Source organism: Poromitra crassiceps, assembly GCF_964638095.1.
Source record: "Poromitra crassiceps genome assembly, chromosome: 15".
In the NCBI taxonomy this organism is placed as follows: Eukaryota; Metazoa; Chordata; class Actinopteri; order Beryciformes; family Melamphaidae; genus Poromitra; species Poromitra crassiceps.
The window spans coordinates 33,682,201-33,695,667 of record NC_139634.1 but is presented as its reverse complement, the minus strand read 5'-3'; the positions used below and the strand labels follow the sequence as shown (position 1 = coordinate 33,695,667).

The 13,467-nt window shown below is 41.2% G+C and overlaps 1 long non-coding RNA gene across 1 annotated transcript; it reads left to right on the top strand.

Moving 5' to 3' along the window:
- The first annotated feature begins 719 nt into the window (after nucleotides 1–719).
- Nucleotides 720–7,297, top strand: LOC310789648. The gene is made up of 4 exons (XR_014553352.1): nucleotides 720–895; nucleotides 6,454–6,798; nucleotides 6,904–6,993; nucleotides 7,186–7,297. It is a non-coding gene; the product is annotated as an uncharacterized lncRNA (long non-coding RNA).
- The last annotated feature ends 6,170 nt before the right edge of the window (nucleotides 7,298–13,467 follow it).

Below are 13,467 nucleotides of genomic sequence, written 5' to 3'. Positions count from 1 at the left end.
TGCCTGTAATGGCCACTACAGCTAGACCCTTCTCCTCTAAACAGTAACTCAACGGGAGAACACTCTAAATTTCGGGGATTCACATCTTTTCTGGGCGTACTGTAAATCTTGATTGAAGTGGTGTAGTGCAGGGATGTAAAACAACAACCATATTGTGGAAACTAAGCAAAATTTTTCGTTTTTTTCTTTTCGTTTTTTCAAGATAAATAGTAAATGCAAAGGACCCGAGGTTAAAACCATGGCAACGCACTTCTGACGGAGTGGACGACAGCCGCATTAGCTATTTATCTTGAAAAAACTAAACAAAGAAAACGAAAATTTTTGCTTAGTTTCCACAATATGGTTGTTGTTTTACATCCCTGCACTACACCACTTCAATCAAGATTTGCAGTACGCCCAGAAAAGATGTGAATCCACGAAATTTAGAGTGTTCTCCCGTTGAGTTACTGTTTAGAGAGGCTGATTATAGGGGCCCGCGCTACCGCAGCTGACCACTGCGAGCCTGTGCGAGGTTCTTTTGGCGCTGTCACGCTTCCAAAAATAAAAAATGGCGGAGGCTGCTGGGCGCTGATGTTGCAATGGGGCAATATGGAGCTGTCAGTTCTTTCCATAAAAGTTCTTTGGCTCAGGCTCTTTGCTTCATATGTCATAATGCAGATCGGCCACTGCCGATGACGTCACAATGTGCGACAGTTACCCCAAGCGCCATTGACAAACATTATTCAGCTACCGGTATTCAGGGTTAAAACCATTCAACAACAATTATTTTTAGTAACACGTTCGGCCAGTTTGATGACGAAAACGAACCCGATCCTGCTAACTATAATATGCCTAACGCTACTGATTTTGCTGCCTGGCGTGCCTGCTCAACATAGCGCGGATGACAATGACGCAGGTAAATATGCTATGCTATTTCTGGCTAATGCTAAACTGGTCAGCATCATTAGAAATGCAAACCGTTATGAAAAGGGCTAATCCTAGGCTATTAAAATACCGGTCTTGACTTAAAATCATATGGCCATTCGACAACAAACACAGACAAACAGGTGTTAGGTTGGTGTGCATAGTTAGCTGTAGTGATTGTCTTTGTTGATTTTGCTGAGTCACACTGGGCTAGTGTAAACCCAAAAGGATTTATTTTGAGTGCTCACATTTACTTTACCACACTAGATCGACATTACAACACACATAGTGTATTGAATGATTGTTGTTGAATATGTCACAGTCTCGACACAGAAGCCATTGGAAAATCATTATTCCCTGAATTGTCTTTCTTTATGAGATTCAACATAATGTAGGCGAGGCCACATGGACCATGGACATTTGAGCATATAGATGACATTATTACTTTTACATGTTATCACTCCTTTGATGTTAAAGGGTTTTCCTGTATGTGGATGAGTAAGTGTTTTGAAAGGATTGTGCTGGGCCACCTCAGGGATCAGGTGGCACCTTATTTAGATCCCTTGCAATTTGCATACAGGAAGAGTGTAGGAGTTGATGATGCGCTTATTTTGATGTTACATCGTATGTATAGTCACCTTGAATCATCTGCCAGCTCTGTTAGGGAAATGTTCTTTGATTTTTCGAGCGCCTTCAACACTATCCAGCCTCATATTCTAGCAAATAAATTGATTAAATATAAATTGCATAATTCAACCATCGCCTGGTGCATGAGATATCTTGTGCCTCGACCTCAGTTTGTTAGGCTGGACGACACTGTATCAGATATCATCTGGACAAAAACTGGAGCCCCTCAAGGAACAGTTTTAGCTCCTTTTTTCTTTATTCTTTATACTGCAGACTGCAGACATAGTGAGGCCATGTGTCATATGCAGAAATTCTCTGATGACACTGCTCTTATTGGTCTCATCAACAAAGGTGACGATCGGGCCTATAAAAAGGAGATTGATTCATTTGTTTCCTGGTGTGATGACAACTTTTTACTGCTCAATGTTGAAAAAACCAAAGAGCTAGTTATTGATTTTGGGAGGAAGAAGGCAGAAGTCTCCCCTGTCATAATTAAAGGGTTGGAGGTAGAAATAGTCCAGTCCTATAAGTATCTCGGTGTCCACCTGGACAGTAAGCTGGACTGGAAGAAGAACACAGATTCTGTGTTCAAGAAGGCCCAGTCTCGACTTTTCCACTTGAGGAAGCTTAGATCGTTTGACATCAGCAGGTCACTTCTTCATGTGTTCTACCAAGGTATATTAGCTAGTGTCCTTTTCTATGCTGTGCTGTGCTGGGGGGGCAGCCTCACAGTCATGGACAGAAATAGGATAAACAAAATGATTAAAAAAGCTGGCTCAGTGATTGGCCTTCCCCCTGATTCCTTGGAGATGATTATAGCCAAGAGAACAAGGAGAAAACTGAACTCTATTCTTTCTTTTGAAGGCCATCCTTTGTTTAATGTATTTAATGCCCTGCGCAGTTCGTTTAGCAATAGGCTTTTGATGCCTCGGTGCTCTACTGAGCGATTTAGAAGATCTTTTGTTCCTGCTTCTGTAAAATTCTTTAATGAACACTGCTAGCCTTGCTTTGTGAGGCTCTCTCTCTCTCTACTGTATTATTGTTATTGTGCTGTATGTTACTGTTTCTTGTTTGTATCTGTACTCGCTCTGGTGGCAAACCATGTTTCCCCTCGGGGATTAAGAATAAACACCATACCATACCATAAAAGTGGTGGCTTTGTGTGTAAAGTTACACTGTGTGCAGTTGCCGCATCTGTAGTTACCGTGAGGGATAGACTGTAAGAAGTGGGGCTGGGAGGTAGGCTCAGGTAGGCTCTCACAAGCAGGTTTCTTAAGTTAGGTGGTCTCTTAAAGGAACACTCTGCCCATTTTCAACCAGCTTTGTATTGTAGCGAATCAGTGTTACACATACAGTGGTGAGCAATGGTAGTGTCTCGAATACAGATAGGAACTGATGTGTGGGAGTGTTACTGGGGAACACTATGCTTGTGGGAGACTTCCGGGGGAGACTGAGCATGCGCGGGCAGTCTCCAGATACCGCCTAGAGAGAAGCTGCTAGCTATGAGCGTGACAACCGCCGAGAGTTGTAAATATGACTAACTGTGAATAAAGAACCCTGTACCAGCAAGAAGCCTCTGCCTCATCAATGCCAGGAACACTACAGTATCATTAGAACATCAGTAGTATATCAGAACACTGTAAACGGTTTTGAAGTCTGTCATTTAATTTGATAGTTATTGAGTGTTAACACATTCAGTGAACGTGTTAAAGTGTGGACCAGTGACATCACTGGTCCACACTAACTCAAATTAATAACTCATTAACTCAAATCAACTCTCAATAACTGTCAAACTATTCATCATTCATCTAGTTTGACAGTTATTGAGAGTTGATTTGAGTTAATGAGTTATTAATTTGAGTTAGTGTGGACCAGTGATGTCACTGGTCCACACTTTAACACTCAATAACTGTCAAATTAAATGACAGACTTCAAAACCGTTTACAGTTTTCTGATATACTACTGATGTTCTAATGATACAAAGCTGGTTGAAAATGGGCAGTGTGTTCCTTTAAAGACGTTTCGAAGTGGTGTGTCAAGGGACTTGAGAGCTGGATCAGATTCTATAATGTGCCAGTATTTTTGAATAATAGATTGAAATTCCCTGCCAAGGGAAACCTAACCTCCCCCAGCGCCTAAACCTAACCTCCCCCAGACCCTAACCCTGACCCTAACCTCTCCCACCCCCACGCCTAAACCTAACCTCCCCCAGACCCTAACCCTAAAAACCTAACCTCTCCCACCCCCCACGCCTAAACCTAAGGTTGGCATAGCGGGTGGACACCAGCAAATCAACTGCTATTACCTTCGTTTTGGATTCTGATTTCTGGAGTTTGATCTGACATAACTTGACACAAGAAGCTTGTCATATACAAATTATTCCCTCGTAGTACTTTGGTTAACTATACTTATCAAGCTACATTACATTAGTGAGATAAAATATGGGTATTGCAGTTTTTCTTTCTAATAGTAATGTTACATAATTTTTCATACACCTGGCCCAATATCTCAATTATGTTTCTATGTAGGTTAGGGTTATGTACACCAGGGGTGGGCAATCATTTTTCCTGGGGGGCCACATGAGGAACCAGAGATTGTTGCCAGGGGCAAAAAAATATTGTCATGCTGTAACCTCTAACTTTAGTAATAAAAATAGAGTCCGCACACTGGCAGCTGCTCCCAAATATTTATTTGACCACAAAAAAAAGTGACGTTTCGGGCAAAGCCCTTCCTCAGACATGAATGTAGTGTAGGGACACACCCCTTAACACATTCAGTGCCACAGCGCTTCAGTAAAATTGTCTGGAGCCTGTGCCAGATTCACTTCCATTCAGTTGAAAACAGCTATAGAATTTTTTCTATTATGGCTATATTAACGGGGCTGGACTTTAATGAAAGATTGAACACTCCTGCTTCTTCCAAAGAAGAAATTTTGTTTCTAGACAGTTCCATTATGAAATTACAGCCTCTCAAAAAAGTGCACTTTCAATGGTTTTCTGTCGTTTTTTTTTACTTTCCAAGTTATAGGCCCTTTTATGAATACCTTTTGCACTCTAATTTCGACCACATTCACTGACTCTGGCTGGTGTTTTCTGATGTGGTGGCGTGTGGTGTGGTTTCTGTGAAGCCTGTGTGACACACACACCTCTCCCCCCCCCCCCCCCCCTCCCTCCCCCCTCTCCCTTCTCCACCTCTGAGCTGCGGGCTCCTCCCACACGCACAGTTTGTTTTCTCGTTTTTGCCCCGGACAGATCCCAGCGCGCATCATTTCCTTGATGGGCAAACGCGACTGAACGAAAAGGCATGGCCGTTCGGCTTCGGATGCTGCCTTTCTAGGAAATCGTGTGGAGATAGATAGAAGCATAAGAGCTCAGTTGTGAGCGCGGATGCAGCCGAGCCCACTCTCCGCTGTAGGCAGAGCAATATATACGGCGCTGGCAGAAAGCATGCATCGGTTTCCACTTTCTCCGCTGTCTCCTGTACAAAGTAAAGGATCTGAGGTGGGTGGAGCAGCTCCTGTGACGATGTTTAAGGTGGCGCCGTGTGATCCCTTGAAGGGATTCATGCTCACTGGCTAGGTACGACCTTAAACAGCAGAATTATGGAATAATATGAATTATGATTTTAGGACGTCCACAGACGTCCTTGGCACTCCTCGTTACTTTTTTTTAGGACGTCCACAGACGTCCTTGGCACTGAATGTGTTAAGTACCCTCGCAGGGGTCACCTGACACATCATGTGATACATAGAATTAAACATACAGTGCACTTGTTCACATAATCAAATGGCAACTGGCAATATCAAAACGTAATTGTCTCAAAGGACAAGTAATAATGGAAGTTTTCAGAACAACTTGAATATCACATAAACTAGGGTGTTGTTCAGCTATAAACCGTCATAATGAAATGTGTGATGTGAACTATTACAAGGCGGTCTCTTTGAAATTGTGGTAGTAGTAAAAAAGTATATGAAGATACCACAGCTGTGAAGAAAATGACACAGGACAGAGATACTAGACAGAGCAATATTCACTACAATGTGGACATAATGAGATTAGCACACACAAAAGCACACCTACAAGCACACCTGCAAAAGGACTACAAATGACTACAAAAATGGCCGCAAGTCAAAATCTTCGTTCAGCCCTTTTGGGGCTCGAGTGTCCAGGGTGAAAATCCAAAAGGCCTCTCTTTTAAGTAGTAGAGAGTTGATGTCACCTCCACGTACAGGGTGTTTAACAAGTTCAATGCCAGAATATCTAAGAGAAGAAACATTGTGAGAAGCTTGTGTGAAGTGGACAGCCACTGGGCTTCTGATGTCATTGTTACGGATGTTGGATCTGTGTTCTGAGATTCTGGTCTTAAGTGGTCTGGTGGTTTTGCCTATGTAGCCTACATAGTGGCTTTAAAATCACATTGGTCCATAAGTTCAGACAAAGGCTGACATATTTGGGCACAGTCTATCCCTATACCTATAGACTGTCATCAAATGAAGCATTTTCACTGTATCATTTTGGAGAAATTGATAGTCAAATTCTCAATTCTGACATTGAAAAAGGTGTTTTTTCGATTTTCTAAGTACTGTAAAATCACAAAGCTCCATAAGCCCAGACCATGACTGACATATTTGTGTACACTACACCCCTGGGTATACACTATCATGAAATGAGACATGATTCATGGCACCATTTTCAGTCACGGCCCTAACCAATCGTGACTGATAGCACATAGAGGTCACGTGGAGGCTGGGTTTACCCAGGCTACCATTATGCTACTGCAATCATTGAAGTAGCCTTAGTTCAATGGCACTGAATCATAACACAAGCTACATTACAATGTTCCGGACCTTTGCTTGAGGACATTTTCTCTAACTGGACCTCTATGAATTTTAATTGAGTACCCCTGCTCTATTTGTTTCTGCAGGAAAGCCAGAGATGACATGTTCAGAGACCGAAGTGGCGTCCGTCGGTCAGAACATCACACTGGGGTGCCAAGTGTCTTGCTCCTTGATAGAAGAGACGCGTATTATAATGCAGTGGGATCGAGGTAACATTTCAAACATTGTTCACCTTTTTCGTTATGGAAAGGACGTACTCGACAAATGGCAGATACCACAGTTCAATGGCAGAACATCTGTCTTTCACGGAGAACTGAAACAAGGAAACTACTCCCTGAGACTGTTAAACGTACGTTTGGCAGATAAAGGGAAATATTGGTGCTCTCGCCGAATTCCTTACCTGCCGAAATGCTGCGTTGAACTAGATGTTGGTAAGCAGTGCACAGTGAAGCTAATAATTTGTGTTGCATTTCCGCATTTTCCAGTCAACACAACAGCATTATTCACTTCTGTCTATGTCTCTGCAAATCTAACAGTAGAGCACAGGACAAAGGGGCCAGACGCTGCCAGGGCTTTGACAGCACGTCCGTTGAAACCGACAAACAAGCCAGATAAATCTGGCACAGGTAAGTACAGATTCTTTACCGAGTCCAACCAATGACAATGTACGTCTTTAATTTCATACCATTTCATGTAATTTAATTTAATTTCACCCTCACAAAAATTTGGAAACGTTATCTTGGGAGAAAAAAATACACTACAGAGCAGCACCTTGAGCCTAACTTTAAACATCTTGCTTATTGCTTATTAACTTTCAGCTGGTATAAGCAGTAACATTGGCATTGTTGCATCATTGGCGTCATTGCCCTTGTTGTTGTCCTTGTTGCTGCCTTAATTGGGTTGGTGTGCTGCTGCTGCTGCTGTGGAGGGACGAGTAAGTCACACATTTCAGCTCCTCAACTTTGAATTGACATTTAACCCCATATCATCCCATTTACCATACTGTATTAACAAAATCCTGTATACTGAGACGTGTTGTGCTATACCCACCTCCTCACTACAATGTCACTGTTTTTCAGTTTCGAGGAGTTTCGGGAGTTACGAGGAAAGGTGGAGGCAAGCAGAGCAGAGGTGTGAGGAGCAGGGCACTGCAAGTAACATCATTCACCACAAGTCTACCCCTTCACCATCAAGTGGTAGAACTGCTCTAGCTCACTACACTAACTGCACCCAACAGTTCAGCATGAACATGACCCTGTCTGAGCCAATCACAATTGTCATTCTATACTTCTTTGGCACCTGAATTTCTCCAAGGGCATCAATGAAATCAATGAAGTGTTATCTTATTTTATCCACCATCTCCTTGTCAACGCCAACCGCCAAGAAAACAGAAGAGATAGTTTTTGATTCCACTGGTGACTACTCGCCAGTGGTTATCCGTGACTATTGCTCACGTACGCTCATCCAAGTACATGGGTGTTGTTCACATAGACCAGGGGTGCCCAAATTCTTTCCCATGAAGGGCCAAAACTCAATCTGGGTGGAGGGCCGAGGGCCAAAAATAAACGTTGTGGAATTACATTAAAATAGAAAATTAACATTCTAAATCTAAAATAACATTTCAATATAATAATCTACTTTTTATCTGTTTGGTAATTGTAATAATTTGCAATTGGTTATATATATTTAAAAAAACATTGCATTTGTGGGGAGCTTAAACATTTAATCAGTAAACACCCAGTTAAAAACAGTTGTATTTTCCACCTTTCTAATCAAGAGAGAAATTTGACTTACCGGTAATTCACAACTTGAAAAATCCTCAAGGTACTTTGAAAATCAGCTTTATTGTCCATCTTTTGTAAACAATTTGCCATGACAATTTGCAGGGATGCAATCTCAGGAGTGAACACAGTATCCGCAGCCACATTCAGACACTGTTTCACAAAGTCACCACATGAAAAAGCTCGTCCACCCTTTGCAATCAGTGCAGATATCTGATAACTTGCCCGAGTTGCACTCTGGATAAAAAATCGGTAAAAAAAGAAAGAAAATCATTTTTTTTCCCAAATCCGTGGCGGGCCAAAACAAACAGAGCGCCCCAAATTGGTCACCACTGCATAGACAATGGCCGGCCCTGCTCTGATACAGCCATCGGGTGTCAGCTATCAAAGAAATGATTCCTACCAGCACTGAAAGATGCTCCACTGCTTGCATTGCCTTGTCGGATGGCTGCGACCAAGCTAAACAAAATGCTGCTAGTAGAGCTCGACATGGAATGGTGGACCTACAGTAGTCTAATGGCCCGTTCCTTTAAAACTGGGAGTAAGGGTTTCACGGTTGAGTGATGTCACAGCCGAGTTGTCGTCGTTCCATTTAAACTGGCCTAGCTCTAGTCAGGATAGCCATTGTTGGCAAAAACAGTTGATAACAATGCCTTTCATGGTATTTTGCACATACAAACACTGCAGCAACATGTCCACACAGATCAGACACAAAAAAGACAGAAGTGCTAATAAACAATATTAACTATGATTTTAACTACTGTTGATGCATGGAGCAGCCATCTTGGATTTTTGAGGTCGGGGCTGCTGAGGCTCGTACGAGTTTGGGAGAGAAAATGCGAGCACTGGTGACGTCACCGTTAGAACTCATGACCTTTGAACCGTCAGATTCTGATTTCCCAGTTTTAAAGGAATACCCAACAGGTACAAGCCCTCATTTGTCCTAGTCCCAATTTAAGCACTGCCAATTTATGTATGTATGTATGTATGTATGTATGTATGTATGTATGTATGTATGTAGTTGTGTTTTTCAGGGTTCTGCCAAGGTGCCTGAAGTACTTGGTTTTTGTGAAGGGAAAAAAAATCAAGTACTGGAATACCTTAAAAAGTGTATGAAGTTTTTACATGCAGTGCTAGGTTTTACAGGTTTCAACATATGCTGAATGTATTTTCTGGTTGAAAAAGTGTTATGATATGTAGAACAAAAGGGGATGAGGACCTATTTTTTCGCAGTGTTTTATCTCCCAGTTTTTTATCTGCCAGTGCAGGTGCTATCTGTAACAAAACAAAAAAGCTTGGATACTTCATTACATATCAAATGTTCGATGATGCAGGACCATATATTATATCTAGTTAGTAAGGGAAAACAAGTATTTATTAAGATGAATCTCTTTAGAGCTTATCAGTCTCCTCAGTATTTCATGGAGTAGTTTTTTGTGTGTGTGATTGTTGTGGTCAAAAATGGCACAGAGGTTGAGATGGTAAAGGGTATTACATTTCTTGCTGTCACTATTTCGGATTATCTCAGCTGGCACTAATACCAAAACAATAATACCTCTACGATCGCAACTCCATGTTAGATCTATGCAGTTGTCTACTGTTGCTTTTCTTCTGTATAAGATGTTCTGTGCAGTTATACTGTACATGCAATACTGATTCTATGCATAGGTACTTAGCATTACTAAGTTTACTTGTATTATTATTGTGGACTTTAGTATCTTGCACTTTGAAGCTGGATGACTATATCCAACATGTATTTGTCTCTTTTTACTCTTTTTACACTTTTATACGATATCTAAATGTTTTTACATGTCTGTGTGATTGTTTGTTTTTAAGCTCTTTGCACCTCATTTCCAATGTACTGTAATACTACTGCAGATGCAAAATAAGCTGACTGATAGAGAAGGTTGAAAAGCCCACTAGAGGAGGTGACCACGAACAACGGCTTTTACAATGTGAATCTTTTCACATATACAGTATACACTCAACACGTTTGCTCCGAGGGATGGGAAAGGGTATTTTATATTTTATACTGATGAAAATCTGATGATAATACGCTACCTGGAGAATGCCACACCTAAGCCCCTGGAGGGGTTTTAGGCAATTCTCCTGCACATTCAATGCTGATTATTGATTGTATTCTTTTGTAATTGTTTTTATATGTGTAAATAAACAACAACAACAACAACAACAACTTGTTTACCTCTGTTATTATGTGATCTTTAAAAAAAGTTTTGTTCTTGTTGAGAGCTACTGTGTCAACAATTATGTATTTTGTAATGATCGTCGAAACGTGGGAGCTTCAAAAACAGTGTGCGGATTATCTTTTATTTTATGTGCAAAAATTACCAGATGAGGAACCTTAATTATCCTGCCAGCTGGGACTCTGCCCAAATACTTCTTAGATTTTGTGGCTTTCCTAACTCTTCTAGCGAGGCGATCAATTCTAATGAATTGGAAGGGTCCCTACGCTCCCACTCATTCTCGGTGGGTGGGGGACGTGTTGCATTTTATGCAGCTGGAGAAAATTAAGCACACCCTACGAGGCTCCCTGCACAAGTGCTATCAAATCTGCCAGCCTTTTTCAGAATATATAAAGGGCATCCAAATTATCCCGCCAGCTCCGGACTGATGAACCTCTGGTCCCTTTTGATCTTGTCTTGACCCCGATCTACAGTATCTGACCTCTGTATAAGCTACTTTACTGACCTCTTTTTATCTTTAATTCTGTCTACCCCCCCCCCCTTGTTGTTTATCTTATTTGATATTTACTTTTTTCTCTGTATTGTATTGTTGTTTTGCTGTAACTGTGAAGTTATGTGTGTTGTGTTGTATGTGTTTTGTTTGTGTAAACTTGAAAAATCCCATAAATAAATCATAAAAAAAAGGAACCTTAATTATTATTATTATTATTATCTTGATGCTGAAGTTTTTTTCCTTATTTATATCCACCTATGATGGACCTATGATGTTCTGACCACTAACTTATACTCAAAGCTAGCTGAATGATGTATGTATTTTACCAGAGTGTACTCTTGGATTCTGGGAATTGTGACTTTGAATTGTGTGTGAAAGAAAGTCACTGAGAACATTAAACCCCATGCCAACAACCTGCTTTGATGGTTTGATTTGATAGTAACATCAGCTTATATATAACAGCCTTTTATCACCTGGATACTAAAGTCCTTTTTTGACACATAAAGATACAAAGGAATTCATCTGGAAGCTTTTATCACCAGGCTTGACAACTGTAATGCACTTCTGTCTAGAGACTTATGAAGAAAACGATACAAACTGAAACCTGGTGCTGCCCCAGTTTTAATTAGAACTAGGAAGAGTGCACACATTATATTGGTTGCCTTATCTGACTTGCCCCAGATAAGAATCTACTAAATCTCTGCCTGGCAGAACCTTCAGATCCACTGGCTCTTCTCTTGTATCGTTTTTAGATTTCTGCAGGATTTTACACACACCTTAGAGTGCAACTGTCCTAGACACATCATCAGTGATGTAACCTGGGGTCAACGGGGGTTTCGGGTCTCAACATCATACACCCTCGCCCAGGCGACCCAGCCAGGGATGATCAGTCCCCGACTTGTGTCTAGGTAGCTTGTGTTCTCCACGGATCACCCCTTTTGATCCACAGCCATCTTGATGCCTTCTCAGCAGCATCAGTGATGTTCCTGATGGCTCTCTTGCTGTGCAGTCCCCTGATACCCAGCAGCTTGAGGGCCCTGCAGAGCGACTGGCCGGCGAATCCTCGGCAGCTGATCTCGATGGGGTAGCAACAGGTCTTCCATCCCCTGCTTCGGCATTCGCCTGCGAGCTCCTCGTACTCGGCTCTCTTTCTCTCAAACGCCTCCTCCATCCGGTCTTCCCAGGGCACAGTCATAGACCCTTTTCTAGTGTTTTGCTTGCACCTGTGTTTATTCTGCCTTTTCGACACAAAATGGCACCCATGGGAAGGGTCTATTCCAGCAGGACCACCTGCCTCGATTCTAACACGAGGACCATGTCAGGCTTGAGCGTGGTCACTGCAATGGTTTCTGGGAATCCCAGCTCGACCTGTTGCCAGCAATGGAGTGCTTCGCTGGTTGTTGCCGTCTACTGTGAGAAATCAGTAGGCATTTTGTAAAATGCGTATAAAAATAGTTGTATTTGTTCAATCCAAACGGTTCATATTTAGAAACGGGAGAGACCACATAACATTTCACTCGGACCAAAACATAAAAGATTGCGGATTTAAAGAAAAAGAAAATTATGTTTTTTTAGTTTTGGTCTGAGTAAAATGTTCTATGGTCTCTCCTGATTCTAAATATAGCTGAACCGTTTGGTTTGACCAAGTAAAACCTTTTATAAGCATTTTACGAAATGTCTATGGAAAAATAAATGGAGGATGAAAATCTCTGGTACAGTGCTGAAGCAGGAAGTGACGTTCACTTTGGCTCTATAGATCTGTTAACACTGGATAGATAGAATCCCTGTTAGTCTCACTTATAGTCAGACCCACCGTCAACATCATCAAGCTTTCAGCGACAGAGGTAGATATCATCTACAGCCAATGAATGGTTGGAGTTTACTCAATATTATTTTATTATCAGGAAATCGTGAAGACGAAATGACTGGACAAGAAATGGCAATTTCTTTTTCTTTTTTGTGTGAAAATGAACAGCATATGTGACCGGGACTGGTGTTTTTGGTAACAAGTCGGCCAAGTTATTTTATTTTTATTTATTTTTATGGATATGAAAGTGCAGGTTTGAATGTGTTTAATACTATCATTAATTTGCCTGACACCTGCACAGTGTCTCAATCAGCTGAACAAGCTTAGTTTGGAAAAAAATAATTATTTAGTGATCCTAAAATGGTTGTTTGTTATATTGAGTGTGTTAAACATCTAAGTTCACAAGTTCAGATGTACTTTTTTTCAATAATTTATAATACTTTAAATGTGAACTGTAACTTTTGCTTTTCTTGTATCTGCTCTTTGTTAATAAAGACATGTCGATCCTATTTCTTTAACCAAACATGTTACTGAGAGTTATTTATTCAAATTAAGTGTATTTGTATCTCTAATAATGACGTTCTACTGGATATGCACCCTTACCAAGCTGTTGCTTGCATCTTTACTCTTCTTATTCAGTGTACCTTGCTCCTGTGCCATGTCTGTCCACAGCCACTAGAGAGCACTCTAGGACTGCAGCTAGAGGTTTGAGCACAATAAAGGCCATTTATAACCAATCCACATTGAATTGCAGCTATAGTACAACGAACACAAATTCACATCTTCTCACAGACTAGACAATCTTGGTTTATGGG